General features: G+C 58.2%; 1 long non-coding RNA gene across 1 annotated transcript; it reads left to right on the top strand.

Moving 5' to 3' along the window:
- Window positions 1-4489: 4489 nt before the first annotated feature.
- Window positions 4490-5177, top strand: LOC144372302 (uncharacterized). Its single transcript, XR_013432324.1, has 2 exons — window positions 4490-5010; window positions 5049-5177. It is a non-coding gene; the product is annotated as an uncharacterized LOC144372302 (long non-coding RNA).
- Window positions 5178-7314: the final 2137 nt, after the last annotated feature.

Genomic DNA, 7314 nt, shown 5'->3' with positions numbered 1-7314 from the left:
GTGGTCCTCACCCTGCTGAGCCTGGGGGAGCCTCGGGGCGTGTGGGAGGCAAAGCAGACTGCGGCAAGCACAGAGGCCTGTTCCCAGGAAGGGCAGAATGTTCCCGAGGGCAGGCACCAGATGCTGGGAAGTTCTGTTGATGCTGGGAAGTTCTGTTGCTGAGAGCCAGCCCTCTGCAGTCAGCCGGCCTGAAGGAGGAAGGAGGGGGAGGCAGGAGGAGGCTGTGGATCAGCCAGGCTGAGACCACAGACACATGGCGAGCGAGGGTTTGCACGTTGACACCTGGGAGAAAATGCGTCGCTCCACATGGGACAGAGAAAACTACCAAATAGATATTAATAGACTTTTAAAAGAAATAAGAAATTTCTTTTCCCCAAGAAGGGGAAAAACAACCCAGATGTACGGGAGACGTGTGTTTGTCATAGACTCGGCAACAGTGACCACAGCCTGGGATAGCAGGAGTGGCCCAGCCTACAGTCCCCCTGGGGGCAGGCACGGGACAGGGCTCATGAGCGCAGGAGTGGGACATGCTGGGTATTTTAACTCTCTGGCCCCCAGCACCCTCCTTCTCCTATGGCCAGGGAGAGCGCCAGGGTCCCCTACACATTCCTGCCACAGGGCACAGTCCAGCCACCTCCATCTTCTCCTGGAAGTCTCTGGAAAGGGTGTCTTTGGTGGCTGGGGCACCACCTCTCCTGAGCCCAACTGCAAAGGGCAGAGGACTCACTGTCCTGTGGCGGGCAGGACCACAGGGCTCTGCTCCTTCGGCCTCCAGGGCTCCTGTGAGAAGCCCCTCCTGGGGTTCTGCCTGGGCTGGCCTCCAGGATGGCAGCGCCCACCCCACCTCCCTCACCTTTGTCCCTAGCACCTTTTAAACATGACATTCTCTAGCCATTTACTCTGCTGTGGTCTGTCTCCCTGACAAAATGTCAGCTCTGAGTGAACAGCAGTTCCCCTCCCCTCCCCATCTTTCCGTGAACTCTTTCTTCCCGGGACCTAGGACCGTGCCTGGCACACACTAGGTGCTGAGAGAAACTCCCCCAGAGTCCTGAACGCCCTGGGACTTGCGCTCCCAACACTAACCTTGCTCTTCTTCACCTTTGGTAGGTGCAGGATGACTGCGACGTGAGCGCTTGCTCCCCTGTGTCCTGGGTTCCCACACCCACCTGCCTCTCAGGGACCCACCCCCAGCTCCCAGATGGCACCTTGGAAAGGTGGAGTCTGGAGCTGGTTGACCTGAGCTCTCTGGAAAAGCCCGAGCCTCAGCCTCAAGCAACTTGGCCCAAACTTGGCGGGTTTGTGCAGGAAGGGACGCAGGGGCCTCCTTTTCCTGATGAGTGACCGTGTGTAGGAGCCCATGGGTGACCCAGAGCTTGCACTGGGCAGCAGGCAGACTCAGGACGGCTCTGGGGACTGCGCCCTGGCCTAGTGGGAAGGGGAGCCCTCTTCTTGCACCCGGTTCTCCCCTTCTAGCCCAGGTCCCTGCTGTGACTCAGCTGGGCACCTCCTGCACATCCAGGGCTACTAGGGCCATATTGGGTGGGGATCAGAAAGGCCGAGCCAGCCCCGTGGGTGGGACAGCCAGATCTGGGGCTTGGTGCTGACCTCAGGGTGGAAGAGGCCAGCTGGGGATTTTGGAGGTGCACATGAGCACCGTGGGCGAAGCCCACGGCAAGCCGAACGCAGAGGCTGCAAAACCAATGTCCAAGCAAGGGGGACTCGAGGGCTGGATGGAATGCCCACCACCAGCTGCCCGGAGCTCTGGTGTACCTGCAGGGAGTGAGATTTCTAGGTTTTGGGTCTCCTTGGTCCTGTCTCCCACCCATTGGCCACATCAATCAGGCCCTCCCTGGCAGGCTGGGGTGGGGGCTGGACTGTCCCCAGTAGGTGCCTGGTAGGCTGAGCCCATGGCCTGACCTTGAGCTCCCCTCCCCCCCGGCTGGTCCCCTGGTCAGCTGACCAGCTACACCTCCCTGGTCCTCAGCCAGGGAGCTTCCCCCTCCCCTCAAGCCCTCAAGGTTGATCAACAAGCCAATCACATGCTCCCCCAGGACCAGGGACATCCTACCTCCCTGTCACTGCGAGGCCTGCCTCCCATGCCCTGCCTGATCACTCTGCCCCAACTGCACCCCGTGTGGCTCTGCATGGCCAGCCCGTGCTCCTCCCTGGCTGTGAGTCTGGTGACTCACAAGCTGCTGATCCCACTGCCACTCCAGCATCAGGTGGGAGTTTTGCCCCCACCAACAGCTTGGAGCGGAGGCGGTGGTCAGATCCGTTGCACAGGAAGAGAGTCTGTCCAGGACAGGAAGGAGATGGACAGCAAGCCTGTGCCCACCAGCTGTCCTCCAGGACAGGGAGGAAGGCCGGGGTGAGGGACCCAGCTCGCCCATGGGATCCAAGGACACAAGCCCGCATTCCCAAGCCCACTGTGACAGCCCCTCACGGCTTCTCCTGCCCACTGGGCAACCAGGCTTGGAGGAGGGACTGGGCTGTTCATAGCTGTGTCCTTGACCCTGGCCCGGGGCCTGTGTGGACAGAATGATGAACAGGGAGGAATGCGGGGTCTGCCATGACGCTACTGTCCCAGGCCGCAGGGAAGGAGGGAGCTAGGGGAGCACCCGTTGGTGACAGAAAGGGCAGGGAGCTTGCGAGTCCTTGTGCCCAGTGTGCACTGTGGACTGTCACTTGGCCATCCAGAGAAGGAGTTCTGGCCCAGTGCAGGGGGGAAGCTAGAGGAAACAGGGGCCTGGACAGCAGCCTGGTATGCGGCTGTGTGTACGTGAAGTGGCCGGAATAGGCAGGTCTACACGGCCAGAAATGGACCGGAGGCTGCCTGGGCTGGGGCCGGGGATGGGATGGAGAAGTGGCCACCAGGGTGCCAGGCTGGTTTGGGAGTGAGCGTTCAAGATGGGAATATGGTTGAACTACTCTGTGGTGTGTCTACGTGGGCGTGTTGGGCTGTGGGGGTTGCACCCCGGTAATGTGTGTAAAATGTAAAAGAAAAGAAAAGTAGTCGGCAGAGTCAGGACACAGGGAGAAGACGCTGCTGTGTTAGCCGTGGTCTGTCCCTGGGACCACAGGTCCGGATGAGGGCGACTCAGAGAAGTTTGTTCTGCGTCAAGGTTTCAGAGATCCAGTTAGTAGCAGGGCAGCTCCATTGCCCTGGGCTCGGTGAGGCAGCCCATAATGGGGGATGGCAGGCTGAGGAGCTCTTCTCTGCTCAGGGTGACTGGGAAGCAGAGAGGGGAAGGGGCGGAGGACAATTCCAAGGCAGCCCCCGCGAGCCTCCTCCTCCAGCCCCTCCCACCTGCCCCAGTCAGGCTCTTCAGACTGGGTGGACAGATCAGAGTGCAGCCCACACAGTCCCGTCACTTTGCCTCTGAATGTTCCTGCACTCACAGGATGGGGACCCCACAACAGACAGGAGCCGCGGGAGAACCAGCCTGTGATCCTGAGGTTTAGCCTCTGGAACTGTGAGGCCCTAAGTCTCTGCTGCTCCAACCACCCCGTCTGGCTGCCGTGCTAACAAAGGCCGTGGGGGAGCCCACCTGGCCCTCCACGGTGCTCTGAGATGGTGAGCCTGGGGCTCGAGGTCAGCCGGTCAGGCACAGCCAGGAGATGCTGCGGTAAGGGCTCGGCTCCTCTGTCCTCTGGGCTCACCTGACAGCACCCGGGGAAGGAGTTCTGAGCAAAACCTGACCAAAGCCTCATTTCATGCAGAAAGGATCCTTTATTTTTTTTTTAAAAAAAAGTAATTTTCCTTGAAGTTTTCTTCCAAACCTGCACATTCTGGACTGCTGGGGGGACTTATCCAAAGACTCCTCTGTGGTGGTTTCCAAGAGGAGCTTGGGCAGTATCAAGGTCTGGAGAAACCACAGTGCTCTCTGCTCACCAAGGAACCGCAGGTGTGGGCTAATGCTTGTGGGGGATTAAATATGACCACCAGTCCCCTTTAAGAGGTGCAGTCCCTTTCCCCTCACCTTGAACCTGGGGGGTGTGGGGAAATGACAAGTGGATTTAGGAGCTACCTAAGTCGGGGATCCACAGAAAAACAACCCACAGGACACGCACACACATACACGCACACGCGCACACACACGCGCACACACACGTACACACACGTACACACACGCACACGTACACGAACACGTACACACACATATGTGTGCGCGCGCGCGTGCGCACGCACATGCAGAGGTCACGGTCCCTGCAGCCCTGGAGCTGTGGACATGAGCCATGGGGATAGAGCCCCTCTGTCTGTGAGCTGGTGCCCGGGTCTAGGGGGGCAGCTGCAGTCTGGGTCTTGGCAGTCCAAGGCCAGGAGAAGACTGATGTCCAGCTCCAGCCCTCGAGAGAGCGATGGCGCCTTCCCCCGCTCAGGGCAGGTCATCTGGAAACACCCACAGGTTCACCCAGAAAGAAGGCTTAGCCAGACCCCTGGCCACAGTGGCCCAGCCCCGCTGACCAGTGACGTGACCACAAGGAAGGAGCCTCGGCCTTCGCCCTGAGTGCTTCCTGAGACCACCTTGCCCAGGAGGACTGGAGAAAGAAGCCCAGGTGGTGCTGCCCAGCCCAGCCCAGCCCTGCTGACCCTGGAGGAGCCACCCCGCAGGAGGCCAGCAAGGCCAGCCCAGGATGCCTGGTCAGCCCAGAGCGTCCCAGGGACATACAGCCACCACAGCTTCACGCCACTCCCTGGGGCTGGTGTGCACACAGATGGCTACAGTGGATCCACAGACGTCCCCCCAGACCCATGTGTGGAGGCCGGAGTCCCAGCTGGTGGTTGGTCCAAGGAGGTGGGGACCGGCAGGAGGGAGGAGCGAGGCTCTGGGGTGCGCCTCTCTGGGGGCTTGGGGGCCCCAGCCGCTCCCTCTGTCTCTTGGCTTCCTGGCCCCTGTGAGGCCAGCAGCCTTGCTCCACGGCACACTCCAGCCACGATGTTCTGCCCCACGCAGCAGAAACCCGCAGGCCCAACCGGCCACAGCGGAACCTCGGAAGCCAGGAGCCGTGGTAAGTAAACCTTTCCTCCTTTCACTTTGCTCTCTCAGGCTCTTTGTCCCAGCAGCGGAGAGCTGACAGAGGCGGGAGCTCTTCCAGTCAGTGGATGAAGACGGAGAGCAGACCTCAACCTGAGGAAAGTTGAACTTCCAGGATTCAAATAAAAAATTCTAGTTATATTCTTTTTATCCCCAAACTAATGGAACAAAGACATCGTCCAACAAAATTGCTCAGGAACACGGGGCCCTACAGTAATGGTGTGGAATAATTTGTGATGTCTTATTAATCATATCCAAATGGTGCTTCCAAGGCTGGGAAACAATCGATTATTTTAATAATTTAAACAATGCTCCTGAAATTCTTTGCAACATGGTTTACTTAGCAAAATACTTTCTCTTAAATCATTTAAGGAAAGTCTTTGGTCTCCCACAAATTGGTAACATCACCAATTCCCCCACTGCTCCTGCCCTGCAGAGCTCCCTTCCCCTGTGGGGACCCGCCCTCTCCGAGGCAGAGCCACACACCTCCCAGGGTCACATCCGACGAGGTTGACCACGACACCCAAACGAGGGGGGTTGGTGGCACTTCCTGAAGATGCTGCTGGCACCTAATCCATGGTGGGTGCACATGTGTGTGGGGCGTCTGTATACGTGTGTCACTGGGTGTGTGTGTACCTCTGTGCAAATATCCACGTACACGTGTCTGTGTGTGTGTGTGTGTGTGTGCAGTAAATATGCATGTCCCAAGTGTACGTGTGTATGCATGTCCCAAGTGTATGTTTGTATGCCTGTCCCATGTATATGCATGTCCCATGTGTACGTGTGTATGTGTGTCCCATGTGTGCGCTCCCTCTAAACAGCCTGAGCTCTGTCTGTTGGGCAGCAGGCTCAGACCAATGAGGTGACATAGCATGGGGGCTGGGCTAATGTCCCAGACCAGATGGTGTGGCTGTGGGGCCGTTTGTGACCTGTTGGTTGTCCACTGTGTCATCCCCCCAGGAATGCAGGTGCCTGCAACAGGATGCAGGGAGCTGAATTAAAATAGGAAAATCCTTAATTACCCTGATCTGACCTTTAGGCATCAAACATGCGAATGGCATTATCACACTGAGCCTCAGACACACGCACAATTAGTGCATGTCAATGAGAAGCACTTTTAAAAACTGCAAAATCAGGACCAGAGCTATTGGGGACCTTCACCCCTGGATGCCTGGCCCTCTCTGGGGAGTCCCTGGGCTGGGAGACCTGAGGGGGCACAAAGAGCACTTCATCTGTGAGACTCGCTAGGACAGGCAGATGGCGGAGGCTGGCCTCGCCCCCATCAGAAGGGCTCCCCTGAGCTGTTGTGGGGTCAGGAGGCTCCCCGCCCCCAGCCGGCAGGCCATCCCTTCCCTAATTAGCCCGAGGGGTGATGGGATTCATGGCTGAACCGCGCAGCCCCTCCGCTGGTTCTGGGGAGAATGATCAAAGAAGGATTTAATTAAAGTTTCATATTTAAATTTCTTCTTCCATTTTCACTGCCTCCTTTTACTCACAAGATGCTATTCTGTAGGAGCTGAAGAGTCGCCCAGGAGAGCAGAACTCTGTCGGAGGGAGGGAAACGGGGACTTTATGGGTTTTCTTTATAGGGCTCCCATCTCCCATCTCACTCAGCTCAGAAGGTGCACCTAATTTAGGGCAGCAGCGTCTGAATTATGAATCGACTGCTCGCGCTCGCACTGTGAATTAAACATGCAGCTCACGACCTCCCCCTCGGCCTCCTCAGGCGGTGCAGGTGGAGTCATTCACACCCAAACCAGGCTAGAGCAGCGTAGGAGAGTGCAGGGGGCACAGGAGGGCACAGCCCACCACCTTCACCCAGCCAGGCCCGGGGGCAGGGGTGCCTCCATTCACGACCCTCACAGTCCACAACGCGGTGTGAAAATGCATGCAGGCTTCCAAGGAAAGCGTGATGCTTTATGGGGTGCTATGGGGGTCTGAGGGGGGTCGAGGGCCTGCCTGTGCATCAAGGAGATGGATGTGGTGGACAGAGGGTCCGTGCTGGGGAAGGGTGTGCCTCTGTAGCTCCCTCGTGGAGAGGGTCTGTCCTGAGACCTGCCATACTCCGTCGGCAGCAAGAGCCCGCCCAAGCCAAGGCGTGCAGCAGGCCAGGTCAGCGGGGGAAACTTCCTTCAGCCTGGGGAGACCGCGTGCTCGCTCATGATCCCTGTACTTATTGCACATCATTCTCATCTGCTTGTTAGACCAGCTGTCCCTGGGGACAGCCTCCCGCTACGCACTTGTGTCACCTAATTGGAGCTGTGTTTCAAGTGCAGGA

The sequence above is a fragment of the Ictidomys tridecemlineatus genome (genome assembly GCF_052094955.1).
Source record: "Ictidomys tridecemlineatus isolate mIctTri1 chromosome 12 unlocalized genomic scaffold, mIctTri1.hap1 SUPER_12_unloc_2, whole genome shotgun sequence".
NCBI classification, from domain to species: domain Eukaryota; kingdom Metazoa; phylum Chordata; class Mammalia; order Rodentia; family Sciuridae; genus Ictidomys; species Ictidomys tridecemlineatus.
This window is presented reverse-complemented; position numbering and strand designations above follow the sequence as displayed.